Genomic DNA, 21,868 nt, shown 5'->3' with positions numbered 1-21,868 from the left:
AGGTCCACTCCAGACTCTGTTTGCCTGGGTATCAGCAGCGGAAGCTGCAGAACAGCAGATATTGGTGAGCATCAAATGTTGCTGCCTAATTGTTCCTCTGGAAGTTTTGTCTCAGAGGAGTAGCCGGGTGTGTGAGCTGTCAGTCTGCCCTTACTGGGGGTTGCCTCCCAGTTACGCTACTCAGGGGTCAAGGATCCACTTGAGGAGGCAGTCTGTCTGGTCTCAGATCTCCAGCTGTGTGCTGGGAGAACCACTACTCTCTTCAAAGGTGTCAGACAGGGACATTTAAGTCTGCAGAGGATTCTCCTGCCTTTTGTTTGCCTATGCCCTGCCCCCATAGGTGGAGTCTATAGAGGCAGGCAGGCCTCCTTGAGCTGTGGTGGGCCCCACCCAGTTAGAGCTTCCTGGTCACTTTGTTTACCTACTCAAGCCTTGGCAATGGTGGGTGCTCCTCCGTCAGCCTTGCTGCCACCTTGCAGCTTGATCTCAGACTGCTGTGCTAGCAATGAGTGAGGCTTTGTGGGCATAGGACCCTCCGAGCCAGGCACAGAATATAATCTCCTGGTGCACAGTTTGCTAAGACTGTTGGAAAAACACAGTATTAAGGTGGGAGTGACCTAATTTTCCAGGTGCTGTCTGTCACCCCTTTCTTTGACTAGGAAAGGGAATTCCCTGATCCCTTGCACTTCCCAGGTGAGGCGATGCCTCGCCCTGCTTTGGCTCATGCTCGTTGCACTGCACCCACTGTCCTGCACCCACTTTCTGACACTCCCCAGTGAGATGAACCCAGTACCTCAGTTGGAAATGCAGAAATCACCCGCCTTCTGCATTGTTCACACTGGGAGCTGTAGACTGGAGCTGTTCCTATTTGGCCATCTTGGCATTTAATAAATGGTGCTGGGAAAACTGGCTAGCCATATGTAGAAAGCTGAAACTGGATCCCTTCCTTACACCTTATACAAAAATTAATTCAAGATGGATTAAAGACTTAAATGTTAGACCTAAAACCATAAAAACCTTAGAAGAAAACCTAGGCAATACCATTCAGGACATAGGCATGGGCAAGGACTTCATGACTAAAACACCAAAAGCAATGGCAACAAAAGCCAAAATTGACAAATGGGATCTCATTAAACTAAAGAGCTTCTGCACAGCAAAAGAAACTACCGTCAGAGTGAACAGGCAACCTACAGAATGGGAGAAAATTTTTGCAATCTACTCATCTGACAAAGGGCTAATATCCAGAATCTACAATGAACTCAAACAAATTTACAAGAAAAAAAACAAACAACCCCATCAAAAAGTGGGTGAAGGATATGAACAGACACTTCTCAAAAGAAGACATTTATGCAGCCAAAAAACACATGAAAAAATGCTCATCATCACTAGCCATCAGAGAAATGCAAATCAAAACCACAATGAGATACCATCTCACACCAGTTAGAAAGGTGGTCATTAAAAAGTCAGGAAACAACAGGTGCTGGAGAGGATTTGGAGAAATAAGAACACTTTTACACTGTTGGTGGGACTGTAAACCAGTTCAACCATTGTGGAGGTCAGTGTGGTAATTCCTCAGGGATCTATAACTAGAAATACCATTTGACCCAGCCATTCCATTACTGGGTATATACCCAAAGGACTATAAATCATGCTGCTATAAAGACACATGCACATGTATGTTTATTGCGGCACTATTCACAATAGCAAAGTCTTGGAACCAACCCAAATATCCAACAATGATAGACTGGATTAAGAAAATGTGGCACATATGCACCATGGAATACTATGCGGCCATAAAAAATGATGAGTTCATGTCCTTTTTAGGGACATGGATGAAGCTGGAAACCATCATTCTCAGCAAACTATCACAATTGCAAAAAACCAAACACTGCATGTTCTCACTCATAGGTAGGAATTGAAAAACGAGAATGCACGGACACAGGAAGGGGGACATCACACACCGGGGCTTGTTGTGGGGTGGGAGGAGGGGGGAGGGATAGCTTTAGGAGGTATACCTAATGTTAAATGACGAGTTAATGGATGCAGCACACCAACATGGCACATGTATACATATGTAACAAAGCTGCACGTTGTGCACATGTATCCTAAAACTTAAAGTATAATAAAAAAAGAAGAAAAAATCAAATAAAAATGGATTAAAGACATAAATCTAAGTTGTGAAACTATGAACCTACTAAAAGAACACATTGTGGAAACTCTCCAGGACACTGACCTGGGCAAATATTTCTTGGATAATGCCCCACAAGCACAGGAAACCAAAGCAAAAATGGACTAATGGGATCATATCAAATTAAAAAGCTTCTGCACAGCAAAGACAGCAATCAACAAAGTGAGGAGACAACCCACTGAATGTGAGAAAATATTTGCAAACTATCCACCTGATAAGGTATTAATAACCAGAGTATATAAGAAGCTAAAATAGCTCAATAGGAAAAAATCTAATAATCCAATTAAAAACTGGCTAATGATCAGTATAGACATTTCTCAAAAGAAGACATACAAATTGCAAACAAGTATGTAAAAAGTCAACATCATTGACCATCAGAGAAATTCCAATCAAACCTACAATGATATGTCATCTCATCTGAGTTAAAGTGGTTTTTACCCAAAAGACGGGCAATAACAAATGCTGGTGAGAATGTAGAAAAAAGAGAACCCTCTTACACTGTTGGAGAGAAGTGAATTCGTAAGGAGAACAGTATGGAGGTACCTCAAAAAACTAAAAATAGAACTACCGTATGATCCCACAATCCCACTGTTAGGTATATACCCAAAAGAAAGAAATTAGTATATCAAAGAGATATCTACACTCTCATGCTTATTGCAGCACTATTCACAATAGCCAAGATTTGGAAGCAACCTAAGTGTCCATCAACAGACAAACAGACAAAGAAAATGTGGTACATACACACAATGGCATACTATTCAACCATCAAAAAGAATGAGATCCTGGACGGGCCCGATGGCTCACGCTTATAATCCCAACACTTTGGGAGGCCAAAGCAGGTGGATCACCGGAGGTCAGCAGTTTAAGACCAGTCCGACTAATATGGCAAAACCCTGTCTCTATGAGAAATACAAAATTAGCCAGGTGTAGTGGCGGGTGCCTATAATCCCAGCTACTCAGGAGGCTGAGGCAGGAGAATCGCTTGAACCCAGGAGGCAGAGGTTGCAATGAGCTGAGATCACACCATTGCATTCCAGCCTAGGCGACAGAGTGAGACTCTGTCTCAAAAAAATAAAAAGGAATGAGATCCCGTCATTTCCAATAACATGAATGGAACCTAACATTATGTTAAGTGAAATAAGCAAGGCACAGAAAGACAAACTTCACATGTTCTCACTTACTCGTTGAAGCTAAAATTAAAACAACTGAACTCATGGAGATAGAGAGTGGAAGGATGGTTACCAGAGGCTAAGAAGGGTAGTGGGGGTGGTGAGGGAATGGTTAATGGGTACAAGGACATAGATAGACTGAATAAGGCCCAGTATTTGATAGCACAACAGGCTGACTATAGTCAACAGTAAATTGTACATTGTAGAAGAATGAAGAGTACAATTGAAATGTTTGTAACACAAAGAAATGAAAAACATTTAAGGTAGTGGATACCCCATTTATTCTGATATGATTATTACACATTGTATGCCTATGAGAAAATATCTCATGTGCCCCTAAAATATGCAGACTTACTATGCATCCATAAAAATTAAAAATTAGGGGCTGAGTATGGTGGCTCATGCCTGTAATCCCAGAACTTTGGAAGGCTGAGGCTAGGCGATCACTTGAGCTCAGGAGTTTGAGACCAGCCTGGGCAACATAGTGAAACCTTGCCTGTACTGAAAATAAAAATTAAAAAAATAGCTGGATGTGGTGGTGCATGCTCATAGTCCCAGCTATTCTGAAGGCTGAGGTGGGAGGATCAGTTAAGCCCAGGAGTTAGAGTTTGAGGTGAGCTATGATTGTGCCACTACAGTGCAGCCTGGGTAACAGAGTAAAACCCTGTCTCAAAAAAAATTGAAAATTCATAAATTAATAAATGTATTTCACCCTATTAATGGTATAAAGGAAAATCACCATATGACTGACTTAATAAATGAAAAATATTATATTTGACAAATTGAATTGAATACCAATTTGTGATTTTTAAAATCTATTAAAGAGAACTTAATCTGATAAAACTATATTACAAAAAAATTTAAATCTAATGTCATACTTACTAGTAAACATCTGAGTACTTTCCTCACAAGATTGAAAATACAGAAATGTCAGATCTTGACATTTTTATACATTGTACTGGAGGTTCTTACAGTCAATAGGGCAAATGAAAAGCATAAATATTCAAAAGAGTTTGTTATCTTGTATTGGAATAAAAGGTAGAAAATATACAAGAATCTACAGAGCATCCACTAAAACTACTAAGAGAATGTATCAAAATTACAAGATATGAAGTCAATATACAAAAATCAGTTATATTCATTTCTAATTTCTACTTAGAGATGTGGAGACCAGAAAAGAAGACATTACTACTAACACTACAGGAATAAAATAATGGACTAAGGTGAGGTCACAACTTCTTTTTTAACTCATCCTAGTACTGATGTTTCAGGTCAACCAATTGTTCTAGAATCGATGGAGAGACAGGAACCCACAGGAAAAGACAAGATGGGAGTGTCAACATTTCTAGGTAAGAAACATGCAGACATCAGTAAGAAGAGTTCTAAAGCAAGGAGCAAATTGGAGAACATGCCTTGGCAGAAGAGTAAAAACTTTGAGCCATAAACAGAAATCATCTGTAGCTGCTTTTTTTGTTTGTTTTTTGGTTTTTTTTATCTGTCCTTATTTGGAAATTTGTAATTCTAACTAGGGAATACAGGGTATATTAATTATATTTTTTAATTTAGTAAGCTTTGATTTAATATGTGTATTTAATTTTTATTTGTAATTTCAACATTTACATTCAGGGCATACATGTGCAGGAATACTGCATGATGCTGAGGTTTGGGGGTGTGAATGATCCCATCACCCAGGTACCAAGCATAATACTCAATAGGTAGATTTTTCTGCCCTCACCCCCTCCCTCCCTCACCCTCTAGTAGGCCTCAGTGTCCACTGTTGCCATCTATGGCGTGAGTCTCACACTCATACGTCTATGAGTACTTAATGTTTACCCCCACTTATGAATGAGAACATGTGGTATTTGGTTTTCTGTTCCTGTATTAATTTACTTAGGATAATGGCCCCCAGCAGCATCCGTGTTGTTGCAAATAACATATTTCATTTTTTATGGCTGCATAGTATTCCACAGTGTATATGTACCACATTTTTAAATCTAATCTGCCATTGATGGACACCTAGGTTGATTCCATGTCTTAGCTATTTAATATAGCACTGAGATAAAAACAAGTGCTGGCCAGGTCCATGGTGGCTCATGCCCATAATCCCAACACTTTGGGAGGCTAAGGTGGGTGGATCACTTGAGGTCAGGAGTTTGAGACCAGCCTGACCAACATGGTGAAACCCAGTCTCTACTAAAAATACAAACATTAGCTGGGTATAGTGGTGAATGTCTGTAATCCCAGCTACTCAGAAGGCTGAGACCCGAGAATCACTTGAACCCAGGAGGCGGAGGTTGCAGTAAGCTGAGATTACGCCACTGCACTCCAGGCTGGGTGACAGAGCAAAACTCCATTTCAAACTTTTTTTTAAAAAAGCAAACAAGTGTGCATGTGGTTTTTTGTAGAACAAAATATAATCTGTAGCTCCTGGAAGACTTTTTCTCCTCGAACCCAACTAGACATTCCGTGAAAGATTGATAGAACTAACTCTGAAAAAAAAATCTCTCTCAAGGTACAGAACTGGGAGATGCAACAGCAGCAATGCTGGCAAGAAGCTCCACTGAGACATTTCTCCTCTACAGAATAAAAAAGCCTTCATCTGTGGGGGAAGAGCCAAGAAGCACTCTCTTAGGGTGCTGGTGAAAGTACATTACTGCTGGAAGTAGGGAACACACACAAAATGCTTGAAGCCCTAGAAGATGTGCAGAAATTCACAACGGATTCAGAACCATTTCAGAAGAAGAGAAAGAGAAGTTCATACCCCTGGGGCCCAGAGGCAGAGAGCTTGCCTAAGAGTGCCAATCAGATAAAAAAGTATTCTCACCTACCCCCCAGCACCAGGCTAACTGCTGTCAAGATACATATTATTTGCAAGAGATATTGCAAGAGACATGCTGTTTCTGAGGCATAGCACAAAAGGAAAACTTAAGGCTGAGGATGAAATCATCATCAGAGAAACATCCTCTGGCAAGCCAACCCCTACCCTCAACACAAGGCATCACCAGAGACATTCAAAGCCCATAGGAGAGGCCAGGCGTGGTGGCTTATGCCTGTTATCCCAGTAATTTGGGAGGACAAGGCAGGTGGATCACCTGAGGATGGAAGTTTGAGACCAGCCTTATCAACATAGAGAAACCCTATCTCTACAAAAAATACAAAATTAGCCAGGGGTGGTGGCACATGCCTGTAATCCCAGCAACTCAGGAGGCTGAGACAGGAGAATCACTTGAATTTGGGAAGCAGAGGTTGCAGTGAGCCAAGATTATGCCATTGCACTCCAGCCTGGGCAACGAGAGTGAAGCTTCACCTCAACAACAATAACAAAGAAAAAAAAAGGGGAAAAAAAACCAGCCCAAAGTGTAGTAAGAATCACACTATAGCAACATCAAATCTCAAACCCAGCTTTACTCAGAGAAACACAAACCTCTGTACTAAAGCCCTAGTCAAAGAAAATGCATCTCAGTTTTCAGACATAAAATCTACTTATCTCAGTTTCTTTGGTTCTACATAAGACGTCCAGTTTTCAGCCCCAAAATTACAAAGCTTAAAAAGAGGGGAATAAAGATATCTTGGGAGACAAAAGAAGATAAAAATGAAAGCAACTGTGAAAGCAGTTGTGAAACCAGGCTCACATGTGAAACAGATGTTGCAACAATCTAAGGAACTTAAAATATCTATGATTAATATGTTAAAATCCTAATAGAAAATATGTGCAATGTGCAAGACCAGATGACTAATTTCAGCAGAGACATGGAAACTATAAGAAAATCATGTGAAAATGCTAGAAACAAAATAAGTTGACAGATATAAATAATACCTTTTATGAGCTCATGAGTAGACTCAACTGCATTGAAAGTATCAGTGAACTTGAAGGTAAGTCTACAGAATTAGAAAAAAAAACACACACAGAATAGAAAGAGTGGAGAAAAAGACAGAAGAATTCTATTCTAAGATGGCTGATTGGAGGCAGTGTTAGCATGCCTCTTCCACTTGGAAGAACAGAATAGTGTGTAGAGATTCACATTGTGAATTTTCTTTCCAAGAACCAATGCAGGAACTTAATAGAAAAACTGAAAGAATCCACAGACCCTTTGAAAGAAGCAGCAGGTTGCAACCTACTCCCTGAGACAGGCAAAAACCCGTAAGTCCCTAGAGTGTGAGAAGAAGAGAGTCTGCCTCCAGAGTACACATCCCCACTGGGGAATCCGAAATTCCAGGCCATGGAAGAGGCCTTTACCCTACCCAGAACTCGAATGGCTTCAGGGAGCAGTGTGAAATATAAAAGTAGAAGTAGCAGTTCAGCCTGGGCAACATGGTGAAACCATGTCTCTACAAAAAATACAAAAGTTAGCCAGGCAAGGTGGTTCATGACTGTAGTCCCAGCTACTCAGGAGACTGAGGAAGGTGAATCACCTGAGTCCAGGAGGCAGAGGTTGCAGTGAGCTGAGATTGCACCATGGCACTCCAGCCTGGGTGACAAAGCAAGACCCTGTCTCAAAAAGAAAAGAAAAGAAAAGAAAAGAAAAGAAAAGAAAAGAAAAGAAAAAAGAAGTAGAAGTGGCAGTGGGAAGTGCCCTGCAGGCATTCCCAGTCTCCAGGATTAATGAAGGGAAGCCATTCCTGACTGTATCTAACAGGGGCCATCAGGGAAATCAGCTAAGAAGCTCAGGGAGGGGTGACAGGGTGAAAGAAGCTCCCAACAGAATTTTGTGGCATAATCTCCAATAGAGATAAACTCCCCTGATCAGAAAACAGCAAAAGGGGGTTAGGGGTGAGTATTGAGCTGCAGATACTAGTGCAGGAGGTAGGCACCTGGTTTTGTGGGCAGATGGGAAGGGGCATGGCCTAAAAGCCATGCTTGCTATCTCTGTGGGGAAGCTTATGGCCTGGAGCAGGTCTGAGCTCTGTGCACAGACTACCTGGATCCAAACCCTGCATTATCATCAGAGCACTGTGGGAGTGAGATCAGCCTTGCCAACTGCATGGGAGCTGTGTGAGGCTTACTGATACCCACTACTCCCCACTCCCTTTGCCAGCTCTTCAGTGCGGCAGAGACAGTATTACTCCCCTCTGGAACATTGCCCCAGCAGCCTGAGAACCACACTCCAACCATCACAGGGCTGGTGTCCTGCCCTGCCCAAGGAGAGTCAGAGCGTAGACCCACCTAACCCTGCCCTCCACCTGGTGGTACTCCTTCCCCCACCCTAGTAGCTTAACACAAAGGACATAAACTTTTGGAAGCTTAATAGCCATGCCCATCACCTAAGACATCAGAATACTTCCCCTGGACAACTTAGGACAAGCTCAAATCTCACTGCTACTACCACAGCTGGTGCTCTTTTGCAAGTGCCCCCTCCTGGCTAGAGGTCAACCAACACAATCCTTTACAGTCCCTCTAAGTAGAATAACACTGCACCAAGGAAGGAGACAATGGCTACGTGACCTCAGCTATCACCACTGGCTACAACACCCTGGCTAACCAGAGGTCCTGAGTCTATCCATGTGACAAGTTCATTACAACTATAACTAGAATTCATGAAATCCAGCACACTAAGCCTATCTACAACCAAGGAATCTCAGAGTCTACATCACTTCCCTGACACCTCCATCAGAACTGGCACTGGTATCCACTGCTGGGAGACCTGAAGACAGGTCACATCGATGGATTCCTTGCAGACAGTCTCCAGCACAAGCCCAGAGTCTGGTAGCACAACTGGGTTGTTAGACCCAGAGGAGCAATAACAATCATTGTTGTCTGGCTCTCAGGAACTCCCATTCCTAGGAGAAGTGGGGAGAGCACCATATTAAGGGACCACCCCATGGGATGAAAAAATCTGAATGGCAGGCCTTGGGTCCCAGATATTTTCACTGGTAGGAAGACTTTTACGGCAGAAACACAATTGCATTGCTGAGTGCAGTATTGAAAGTCTGTATCTCTACTCCAACAGGCAGGCAGCCTCTGTCATCATAAAGAGTCTCGGAGAAGGGGTCCTTGTTTGCCCCTGGTACACCACTGAAGACAAAGCTGGGGCTGCTCCCATGGGAATACAGCACAGATACACCTATAGACAGCCTTACTGAAACAATTTGGGGTGATTGCATCCCCACAGGAGGAGCACACCCCAGATTCAGGCTTGCACAAGAGGCAGAGCCACAATTCCTCCCTACTTGGAATATCAACATTCCTAGAGATGAAACATGGTGCCTGTCAGATCTAAATAGCTAGAACACTGGGAAAGGATAGCTTTCTGGAAGGGAATTGAGGTAGCTCCCATCCTTTACCCTGATAAAACCTCAGCACATATAATTGAGAGCTCCCCTAGCCACCTGCATCAAGGCTGGGACTTCTGCCCTCCATTGTGTATTACATCTACCCACCTATTTTAGCTACAACCACTCGCCTACTGGTCTGAAGCCTGAATCATCATCTCAGTAAATAAAATAATGGGGGAAAATTAAGTAAATTCAAAAAGTGTACACCATGGGAGAATAAGAGAAGTTTCAAGAGATCCTTGGCATTTCAACCCCATAGGAGGTAGTAAACTTGCCCACACACCAAGTACATAACCATCATCTAGGAAAGCCAGTGCACAAAGACTCTCTATAACTAAGGAACTCATATGGGGTCTTTACCCATAAAAGCACCAAGAACAATTTAGGCAATAAAAAACTACAAACATTAAAGTCAGATCCTTAAGATGGAAAAATAATTTTTTAAAAAACACAGTCAAATAAAAAATGAATTCAAGAACAATTTGAAGAAATCGTCTACCCAAATTAGAAAGAGCCAGAAAAGTCAGTCTGGTAATATGACAAAACAGGGTTCTATAACACCCCCAGAAGACCACATGAGCTCACCAGAAATGGATTCAAACCAAGATTAAATCTTTGAAATACCAGACAAAGAATTCATAAGGTTGTTAAGCTACTTGAGGAGATACCAGGGAAAGGTGAAAACAACATAAAGAAATAAAAAAATCCAGAATACGAATGAAAAATTTTCCAGAGAGATAGGTATCATAAAGAAAAACCAATCAGACCTTATGGAAATGAAAGACACACTCAGAGAAATACCAAATGCAGTGAAAATTTCAACAATAGACTAGAACAAATAGAAAAAAGAATTTGAGAGCTCAAAGACAAGGCTTTCAAATTAGCCCAATCAGAAAAGATAAAGAAAAAGAATCAAAGGAAGACAGTCTCAAAGAATATAGGATTATGTAAAATGGCCAAACCTAAGAATAATTGGTATTACTGAGGGAGAAGAGAAGCCTAAAAGTTTGAAAAATTTATTTGAGGGAATAATTGAGAAAAACTTTTCTGGCCCTACTAGAGATTTAGATATCCAAATACAAGAAGCTCCAAGAACTCCTGGGAAATTCATTGCAAGAAGATTATCACCAAGACACATAGTCATCAGGCTATCTAAAGTCAGCATGAAGATAATAGTTTTAAGAACTGAGACAAAAGCATCGGGTAACTTATAAAGGAAAGCCTATTGGACTAACAGCAGATTTATTAGCAGAAACATTACAAGCCAGAAGAGATTAGGGTCCTATCTTTAGCCTCCTTAAACAAAATAATTGTCAGCCAAGAATTTTGCATCCAGCAAAATTAAGCTTCATAAATGAAGGAGAGATAAAGTCTTTTTCAGACAAACAAATGCTGAGGGAATTTGTGACTGCCAAACCAGCACTATAAGAGATGGAAAAGGCTTCTAAATCTTGAAACAAAAGTTTGATATGCATCAAAATAGAACCTTCCTAAAGCATAAATTTCACAGGGCCTATAAAATAATAACACAATGAAAAAAACAAAGAATCTAGGTAACAACTAATATGATGAATAAAACAGTACCCCACATTTCAATATTAACATTGAATGTAAGTGGCCTAAATGCTCTGCTTAGTAGATACAGAATGGTAGAATGGATTAAAAACTACCAACCAAATATCTGCTGTCTTCAAGAGACTCACCTAACACATAAGAACTCATAAACTTCAGATAAAGGGCTGGAAAAACACATTCCACACAAATGGAAACCCAAAGCAAGCAGGAGTAGCTATTCTTATATCACACAAAACAAACTTTAAAGCAGCAAAAGTAAAAAATGGCAAAGAAGGACAGTATATAATGATAAAAAGTTAGTCCAACAAGAAGATATTACAACCCTAGATTGATATGCACCCAGATTTATATGAACCTTCAACTTATATGCATTGGGCTCTCAGATTTATAAAACAATTACTACTAGACCTAAGAAGTGAGATAGACAAAAGCACGATAATAATAGTGGGGGACTTCAATACTCCACTGGAAGCACTAGAAAGATCATCAAGAGAGGAAATCAACAAAGAAACAATGAACTTAAACTATACCCTAGAACAAATGGACTTAACAGGTGTTTACAGAACATTGTTCCCAACAACAGCAGACTACATATTCTTCTCATCAGCACATGGAACATTCTCCAAGATAGAACATATGATAGGCCACGAAACAAGTCTCAATAAATTAAAAAAACTGATATTATATCAAGAATCTTCTCAGACCACAGTGGAATAAAACTGGAAATCAACTCCAAAAGGAACCCTCAAACCTATATGAATACATGAAAATTAAATAAACTACTCTAGAATGATTTTTGTTATTTGAGATGGAGTTTTGCTCTTGTTGCTCAGGCTGGAGTGCAATGGCATGATCTCAGCTCACTGCAACTTATGCCTCGGGTTCAAGTGATTCTCCTGCCTCTGCCTCCCGAGTAGCTGGGATTACAGGTGCCCATGACCACACCCAGTAAATTTTTTTGTATTTTTAGTAGAGATGGGGTTTCACCATGTTGGTCACACTGGTCTTGAACTCCTGACTTCAGGGATCCACCTACCTTGGCCTCCAAAAGTGCTGGGATTACAAGCATGAGCCACTGCACCTGGCCTAGAATGATTTTTGAGTTAACAATGATATCAAGATGGGAGTTTAAAAATTCTTTGAAATGAGTGATAGTAGTGACACAACATATCAAAACCTCTGGGATACAGCAAAAGCAGTGCTACGAAGAAGGTTCATAGCATTAAATGCCTACATCAAACAGTCTGAAAGAGCACAAATTGACAAACTAATGTCACACCTCAAGGAACAAGAGAAACAAGAATAAACCCAGCAGAAGAAAAGAAGTAACAAAAATCAGAGCAGAACTAAATGAAATTGAGACAAAAAAATACAAAAGATAAATGAAACAAAAAAGCTTGTTATTTGAGAAGATAAACAAAAATGATAGACCATTAGTGAGACTAACCAAGAAAAGAAGAGAGATCCAAATAAGCTCAATTAGAAATGAAACTGAAGATATTATAACCAATACCACAGAAATACGAAAGATCATTCAAGGCTTCTATGAACACCTATATACACACAAACTAGAAAATCTAGAGAAAATGGATAAATTCTTGGACATTTGCAACCCTCCCAGATTAAATCAGGAAGAAATAGAAACCCTGAACAGACCAATAATAAGCAGCAAGGTTGAATCGTAATTTAAAAATTACCAACAAAAAAAAGTCGGGATCAGATGGACTCAGAGCTAAATTCTATAAGATATTAAAAAAGAATTTGTACCAATATTACTGAAACTATTCCAAAAGGTAGAGAAAGAGGAATTATCCCTAAATCACTCTAGCAGGCCAGGATAACTCTAATACCAAAACCAGGAAAGGACATAAGATAAAAAACCTACGAACCAGTAACCGTGCTGAATATAGATGCAAAAATCTTCAACAAAATGCTAGCTAATCAAATCAAACAGCACATCAAAAAGATAACACATCATGATCAGGTGGGTTTCATCTCAGGGATGCAGGGACAGTTCAACATACAAAAGTCAATAGACGGGATACATCACATAAACAATTAAAAACAAAAACCATATGATCATCCACAATAGATGCAGAAAAAGCATTTGCTAAAATCTAGCATCTCTTTATGATAAAAACCCTCAAGAAAATGGGCATAGAAGGGACTTACCTTAAAGTAATAAAAGCCATATAAGACAAACTCACAGCCAACATCATACCAAATGGGGAAAAATTGAAAGCATTCCCCCTGAGAAATGGAATAAGACAAGAATGCCCACTTTTACCACTTCTATTCAACATAGTGCTGGAAGTCCTAGCCAGAGCAATCAGACAGAAAAAATAAATAAATGGCATCAAAACTGGAAAAAGAGAAGTCAAACTGTTGCTGTTTGCCAACATGGTTAGGTACCTAGAACACCCTCAAGACTCATCTAAAAAGCCCCTAGATCTGATAAATGGATTCAGTAAAGTCTCAGGTTACAAAATCAATGTACACAAATCAGTAGCACTGTTATACACCAACAACAACCAAGCCAAGAATAAAATCAAGAACTCAATCCCCCTTACAATAGCTGCAAAAACAACAACAAAAATACCTAAATATACTTATCCAAGGAGATGAAAGATCTCTACAAAGAAAACTACAAAAAACATTGCTGAAAGAAATCATAGATGACATAAACAAATGAAAACACATTCCATTCATGGGTGGGAAGAATCAATATTGTGGAAATGACCATACTGCCCAAAGCAATCTACAGATTCAATGCAATTCCCATCAAAATACCATCATCATTCTTCACAGAACTAGAAAAAACAATCTTAAAATTCATATGGAACAAAAAAAGAGCCCACATAGCCAAAGCAATACTAGGCAAAAAGAACCAATCTGGAGGTATCACATTACCTGACTTCAAATTATACTACAAGTCTATAGTTATCAAAAGAGCAAGGTATTCGTATAAAAATAGGCATGTAGACCAATGGAACAAAATAGAGAATTCAGAAATAAAAGCAAATACTTAACAGCCAACTGATCTTTGACAAAGCATACAAAAACATAAATTGGGGAAAGGACATTCTGTTAAAATAAATAGTGCTGGGAAAACTGACACAAGTAGAAGAATGAAATAGGTTCCCCATCTCTCACCTTATACAAAAATCAACACAAGATGAATCAAAGACTTAAAACCATAAAAATTCCAGATGATAATGTCAGAAAAACTCTTCTGGACATTGGCTTAGGCAAAAAATTCATGACTAAGAGACCCCCAAAGCAAATGCAACAAAAACAAAAATGAATAATGGGACCTAATTAAACTAAAAACCTTCTGCACAGCAAAAGAAATAATCAGCAGAGTAAACAGACAATCCACACAGTGGGAGAAAATATCCACAAACTTTGTATCTGACAAAGGACTAGTATCCAATATCTACAAGGAATTTGAATCAGCAAGAACAAACAAACAACCCCATCCAAAAGTGGTCAAAGGACATGAATATCATGAATAGACATTTCTCAAAAGAAGTTATACAAACAGCCAATAAACATGAAAAAAAGCTCAACATCACTAATCATCAGGGAAATGCAAATTAAAACTGCAAAGAGATACCACCTTACACCTGCAAGGGTGGCCATAATTTAAAAGTCAAAAAACAATAGATGTTGGCATGGATGTGGCAAAAAGGGTATCCTTTTACACTGTTGGTGGGAATGTAAATTAATACAACCACTATGGAGATTTCTTAAAGAATTAAAAGTAGAACTACCATTTGATCCAGCAATCCCACTGCGAGGTATCTACTCAAAGGAAAAGAAGTGATTCTATGAAAATGACACACGCACATACATGTTTACAGCAGCACAATTCACAATTACAAAGATACAGAACCAACCTAAGTGCTTATCAACCAATGAGTGGATAAAGAAAATATGGAATGTATACACCCTGGAGTACTACTCAGCCATCAAATGGAATGAAATAATGTCTTTTGCAGCTATTTAGATGGAGTTGAAGTAATTATTCTAAGTTAAGTAACTAAGGAATGGAAAACCAAATATCATATGTTCTCACTTATAAGTGGGAGCTAAGCTATGAGGATGCAAAAGAATAAAAGTGATATAATGAACTTTTGGGAGAGGACATGTGGGGCAGTGAGGTCTAAAAGACTATATATTGTGTACATTGTACACTACTCAGGTGAGGGGTATGCTAAAATCTCAGGAATCACCACTAAAGAACTTATTCAAGTAACCAAAAAACACCTGTATCCCAAAAACTATTGAAATAAAAAAAAATTTAAAAAAAGAATAGAAAATGATGAGTTCATGTCCTTTGTAGGGACATGGATGAAGCTGGAAACCATCATTCTCAGCAAACTATCGCAAGGACAAAAAACCAAACACCGCATATTCTCACTCATAGGTGGGAATTGAACAATGAGAACACATGGACACAGGAAGGGGAACATCACACACTGGGGACTGTTGTGGGGTGGAGGGAGGGGGGAGGGATAGCATTAGGTGATATAACTAATGCTAAATGACGAGTTAATGGGTGCAGCACACCAACATGGCACATGTATATATGTAACAAACCTGCACATTGTGCACATGTACCCTGAAACTTAAAGTATAATAATAATAATAAAAAAAGAATAGAACACAATATCCAAGAGTTCTGTGATATAATCAAACATGCTAAGATAAGCATTGTTAGAATCTCAGAGGGAGAAAAGAGACAGAACAAGGCAGAAGAAATATTTGTAAATAATTATCAATAATTTAGGAAGGATTAATAACAGACACCAAACCACAAATACCAGTTCAGAGAAAATCAAATCAGGATGAATAAAAACAACAATAACAACAAAAGCACCAAGACACTATATTAAAACTGGTAAGACCAGAAGGCAAAGATAAAATGTTAAAGCTAAACAGAGAAAAAAAATACATTAAATATGGAGGAGCAAAAATCATCATTACACTGTTTCTATTCAGAAATCTCCAAGCTAGAAGAAACTTGAGCAATGTATTTTTATTGTTACATAATATTTATACATATTTATGGGGTACATGTGGTATTTTGTTACATGCATGGAAGGTGTAATGATCAAGTCAGGGTATTTGGGGTGTCCATCACCTCACGTGTTTCTCACTTCTAGTGTTGGGAACATTTCAAGTTCTCTCTTCTAGCTATTTTGAAATATACAATAAACTGTTATTAACTATGATCTCCATGCTCTGCTATCCAACATAGAACGCATTTCTTCCACCTAACTGTATGTTTGCACCCATTAACTAACCTCTCTTCATTTCCCCACCACCCTTCTCAGCCTCTGGTAGCTGTCATTCTACTTTCTACCTCCGCAAGATCAATTTTGATATCGTCCACATATGAGTAAGAACATGCGATATTTGCCTTTCTGCACCTGTTTTATTTCACTTAACATAATGACCTTCAGTTCCATTTATGTTGCTGCAAATGACATAATTCCATTCTTTTTGTAGCCAAGTAGTATTCCATTGTGTATACATACTTTTTAAAAAATCCATTTACCAATTGATGGATGCTTAGGTTGATTCCGTATCTTTACTATTGTGAATAGTGTCGCAATAAACATGAGGGTGCAGATATCTATTCTGTATACTGATTTTCTTTCCTTTGGATATAGACCCAGTAGTGGGATTTCTGTATCACATAATTGATAGTTCTATTTATAGTAGAAAAAAAAAGAATGAGAGGAAGAGAGGAAGGGAGAGAGAGAGGGAGAAAAGAAGTGAAGGAAGGGACTCAAAGAAGAGTAACTAGGGTCATAACAGAACTTAAGTTAAAACACTATGTGAAAAAATTAAAGATTTGGAGTTTCAGAAAAAAAGGCATTTTATACAAAAATCAGCTGGGCATGGTGGCATTCGCCTGTAATCCCAGCTACCTGGGAGGTTGAGGCACGAGAAATGCTTGAACCCAGGAGGTGAGGACTGCAGTGAGCTGAGATCATGCCATTGCACTCCAGCCTGAGCAACAGAGCAAGACTTTGTCTCAAAAAAAAAAAAAAAAAAAAAAGAAAGAAAATATGGTGCATCTACATTAGGGAATACTATCTGGCCATAAAAAAGAATAAAATTATGTCATTTGCTGTTCAGAAACTTTTTAGTTTTACACAGTCCAATTTATTTATCTTTGCTTTTGTAGCTTGAGCTCTTGGAGTTATATTCAAAAAATTATTATTGTTGGGCATGGTGGCTCATGCCCGTAATCCCAACACTTTGGGAGGCCGAGGCAGGTGGATCACTTGAGGTCAGGAGTTCGAGACCAACCTGATCAACATGGCAAAATCCCGTCTCTACTAAAAATACAAAAATTAGCCAGGCATGTTGGTGCATGTAATCCCAGCTACTCGGGAGGCTGAGGCAGGAGAATCACTTGAACCCGGGAGGTGGAGGTTGTGGTGAGCCAAGATTGGGCCACTGCACTCCAGCCCGGGCAACAAGAGTGAAACTTCGTTTCCAAAAAAAAAAAATTGTCAAGACCAATGTCAAGGATATTTTCTTCTATATTCTCTTCTCGGAATTTTATGGTTTCAGGTCTTACTTTTAGGTCTTTTATCTATTTTGAGTTGGCTTTTTGGTATAGTGTAAGATAATGGTCCAATATCATTCTTTTGCATATAGAAATTCAGTTTTTCTGGAACTGTTTAGTGAAGAGATTACTTTTTTCTCATTATGTCTTGGTGTCCTTTTCAAAAATTAGCTAACCATGAATGTTTGGATTTATTTCTGGGAGTTCTATTGTGTTTCACCCGTCTATGTTTCTGTTTCTATGATGGTACCATAATATATTGATTACTATAGCTTTGTAATATAATTTTAAATCAGGAAGTGTGATGTTCTGTGTTCATTGCAACATTATTTACAATAGCCAAGATATGGAAACTTAAGTTATATTATGATTCTATTCATTCTTTTTTCAATCCCTCCCTTCACTCTTTTATCCCTCTCTCCCTTCCTCCCTCTAGTTCTCTCATCCTTTATTTCCACTATAAATGGAACTACCATACGATCCAGCAATGCCACTACTCGGCATATACCCAAAGGAAAAAAAAAATCAGTATATAGAAGAGATCTCTGCATCCTTGTGCTTATTGAAGCAGTGTTCACCACAGCAAAAACATGGAATCAACCTGTGTCCATCAACAGATATATGCATTAAAAAGTTGTATATATACATATTTAAATACTATTTGGGGCCAGGCACAGTAGCTCATGCCTGTAATCCCAGCACTTTGGGAGGCTGAGGTGGGTGGATCACCTGAGGTCAGTAGTTTGAAACCAGCCTGGCCAACATGGCAAGATCCCATCTCTACTAAAAGTATGAAATTATCCAGGCCTGTAATCCCAGCTACTCAGGAGGCTGAAGCAGGAGAATCACTTGAACCTGGGAGGCAGAGGTCACAGTGAGCTGAGATCGTGCCACTGTACTCCAGCCTGAGCAACAGAGCCAGACTCTGTCTCAAAAAAAAAAAAAAAAAAAAAAAAAGATGACAACAAGAGGGGAATCAAATGTGAATTTGAAACTGGCTGATTAAAAGTAAAGGTGGGTGGCTAGGCGCAGTGGCTTATGTCTGTAATCCCAGCACTTTGGGGGGCCAAAGCAGGTGGATGATCTGAGGTCAGGAGTTCAGGACCAGCCTGGCCAACATGGTGAAATCCTGTCTCTACTGAAAATACAAAATTAACTGGGCATGGTGACACATGACTATAATCCCAGCTACTCGGGAGGCTGAGGCAGGACCAGCCCTGACAACATGGTGAAACTCCAGGTTCAAGTGATTTTGCTTGAACCCGGGAGGCGGAGGTTGCAGTGAGCCAAGACTGTACCACTGCACTCCAGCCTGGGAAACGAGCGAAACTCCGTCTAAATAAATAAATAAATAAACAAATAAAATTTAAACAATTTAAAAAAAATAAAAGTAAAGGTGAGATAAACTATTCACTCCAGAGGAGTAACAATGAGAAGAGGAAGAAAAACATATATGGTAGTTTGCTGATTCAAACTAATAAACAAAAAAATAAAATGCATGTGTGGAAGAACAGAAAACTACAAGAAGAAAGCTGTTATTTACTGACATAAACAAACACTATTTAACATAGCTGCATGTCAAATGTATATACTGTAAAGAATTATGAAAGTTAAATTTCACCTATTCAAACATACTTACCTCTTGCTTAATATGTATTCACGTGAATTACCATATTTTTTCTCTAGTACAGAGGCTAATCTTAAAATAAAACTTGGTACAACCTAGGCTGGAGGCAGTAGCTCACACCTGTAATCCTAACAGTTTGGGAGGCCGAGAAGGGTGGATCAGCTGAGATCAGGAGTCCGAGACCAGCCTGGTCAACATGGTGAAACCCCATCTCTTACTAAAAATACAAAAATTAGCCAGGCTTGATGGCACATGCCTGTAATCCCAGCTACTAGGGAGGCTGAGGCAGGAGAATCACTTAAGCCCAGGAGGTGGAGGTTGCAGTGAGCTGAGATTGCACCATTGAACTCCAGCCTGGGTAACAGAGCGAGATTCCATCTAAGAAAAAAAAAAAAAAAAGCAAAAAAACCTGGTCCAACTTTGCAGCCATCCAACCATTTGCTAAATAACTTCACTAAAAAATTATTTATTGTCAATGCATATGATCTGCAAATATATCCATCAAAACAGTACTGTTCTTCTCACTAATTGGGAGATTCAGAAGTTTTACTTTGAGTATTTTTGGTGTTAAATAGAAATAGTCTTTTGCACTACTAAGAAGGTTGTCAGACTCAAAAAACATGTAACCAATTATCTAAATCACCATTGATATTTAACTCCAATTAGTATAAAATCTAATTCATGCCCAAACATAACAAACAAGACCTCATCATCTATGCCTACATCAGTTTAACAAGTCAATATTTTGAAGCTATGTAATCTTGTTGAAGTACAAAATGCAGAGTTATATTTGAAAGATATACTTAACTGTATCTCCATCAGCAGGTATTTGTGTGGGCATACACATTGTTCTTTCTGCCATGCCACACTAAAAGAGCTGAAAATAAAAAAAAAAATTTAAAAAATTACTTACAAAGACTATATTCTTACTATAAAATTTAGATCAATTTGGGGGCATAATATAGGTATTTTTATAAGTTTTAGTTTTTAGTTCACACTATTGATCTGTTTTAAACTGTGGCTGTCTTGCTAGATGGGGTTCTATATGATGAATAATATGTAATATTCAACTTATAATGTAGAGTAATACATTTATCCATAAGCACACAAAAAGCATCTTAAAGTTAAACTCTCTTTGGAAATCAAGAGGATAAGAGCACTCTTCTTCTTTAAATGACTCTTTGGTCATAAGAAAGGAAAGTAGAAAATTTTGCTTTAAAAATGGTTAAAAAAAAAAAAGTAAGACACTCATAAGCACTTAACTTTCCAGAGTAGCATTCCAGAGGAGGCTTGGGTATTCGAGTCTACCCATTGAAAGGAAAGTGTGAAAGCAGACCTTATAATATCTAAAAGGGTCCTATGGACACTGAACTAAAATAATGATAATTCTCACTTATGAAGCATCTATTATGCACCTAGCATTGTGCTAAGGGTTTATGTGCTTTATTTACCTCCACTAGTCCTCATAGTAGATCTGAGATATATGTATTTTCATTGCCATATGCCAGGTGAAAAAATTCAAACTCAGAAAGATTAAGTAACTTACTTTCCCAGGGATTCAGCTGTGCAGCAGACACAGGTCCGAACTGATTCCAAGCTGGTCTCCTTTCTACTGTCCCAAGTTGTGGACCAATTAAATATTCACTGTGTTTGTAACAGTTGGGAACAGGGAGGAGAGGTACAAGACAGCGTGCTGTGCTCATCTCCAAGCAGAAATGCCTGAGAAGGCCATGCTACCCTACTTTTGAACACAGCGCAAAGATACTAAAAATATGAGGGCTGTTTCAAAAGGAAATATTAGATATTCATAAAGCAAATATTTGAAATATTTAAGAAGCAAACAGAATCAAAGAATGGCTCTGTGCCATAATCTCTTCACTTGCTCTATCTTGAGGAGTATTGCACTTTAGTATTCAAATGTATATCATTTTCCCTAAAATTAAACAAGGTTTCCTGATATAGACAGAGTTCTGTTTTGTTGTATGGTTTACTCTATTCCAGTATATATAAAGGTTTTTTTATTTATTTATCAGAAACTTAATGGTGGACATTGCAGTAATTTCCACCCTTTAATAGAAATCAGCAATAAACATTGTTGATTTAAGTCAACAATGTTTGGCTGGGCACAGTGGCTCATGCCTATAATCCTAGCACTTTGTGATGCCAAGGCAGGAGGATCACTTGAGGCCAGAAGTTTGAGACCAGACTGGCCAACATGGCAAAATCCCATCTCTACTAATAATACAAAACTTAGCCGGGCATAGTGAAACAGGCCTGTAATCCCAGCTACTCAGGAGGCTGAGGCACGTGTATCGCTTGAACCCAGAAGGTGGAGGCTGCAGTGAGCCAAGATCCCACCATGCACTCCAGCCTGGGTGACAGAACAAGACTCTGACTCAAATAAGTAAATAAATAAATAACAATGTTTATTTAAATCAACAATAATATTG

At 39.0% G+C, this 21,868-nt stretch overlaps 1 pseudogene; it reads right to left on the bottom strand.

The window, feature by feature from the left end:
• LOC129042069 (septin-14-like) overlaps positions 1-21,121 on the bottom strand; it is a 36,441-nt pseudogene extending 15,320 nt beyond the window's left edge.
• Positions 21,122-21,868: the final 747 nt, after the last annotated feature.

The sequence above is a fragment of the Pongo pygmaeus genome, chromosome 7 (assembly GCF_028885625.2).
Source record: "Pongo pygmaeus isolate AG05252 chromosome 7, NHGRI_mPonPyg2-v2.0_pri, whole genome shotgun sequence".
In the NCBI taxonomy this organism is placed as follows: domain Eukaryota; kingdom Metazoa; phylum Chordata; class Mammalia; order Primates; family Hominidae; genus Pongo; species Pongo pygmaeus.
Note: the sequence above shows the minus strand (reverse complement) of the source record. Positions and strands in the feature narration are given on the sequence as shown.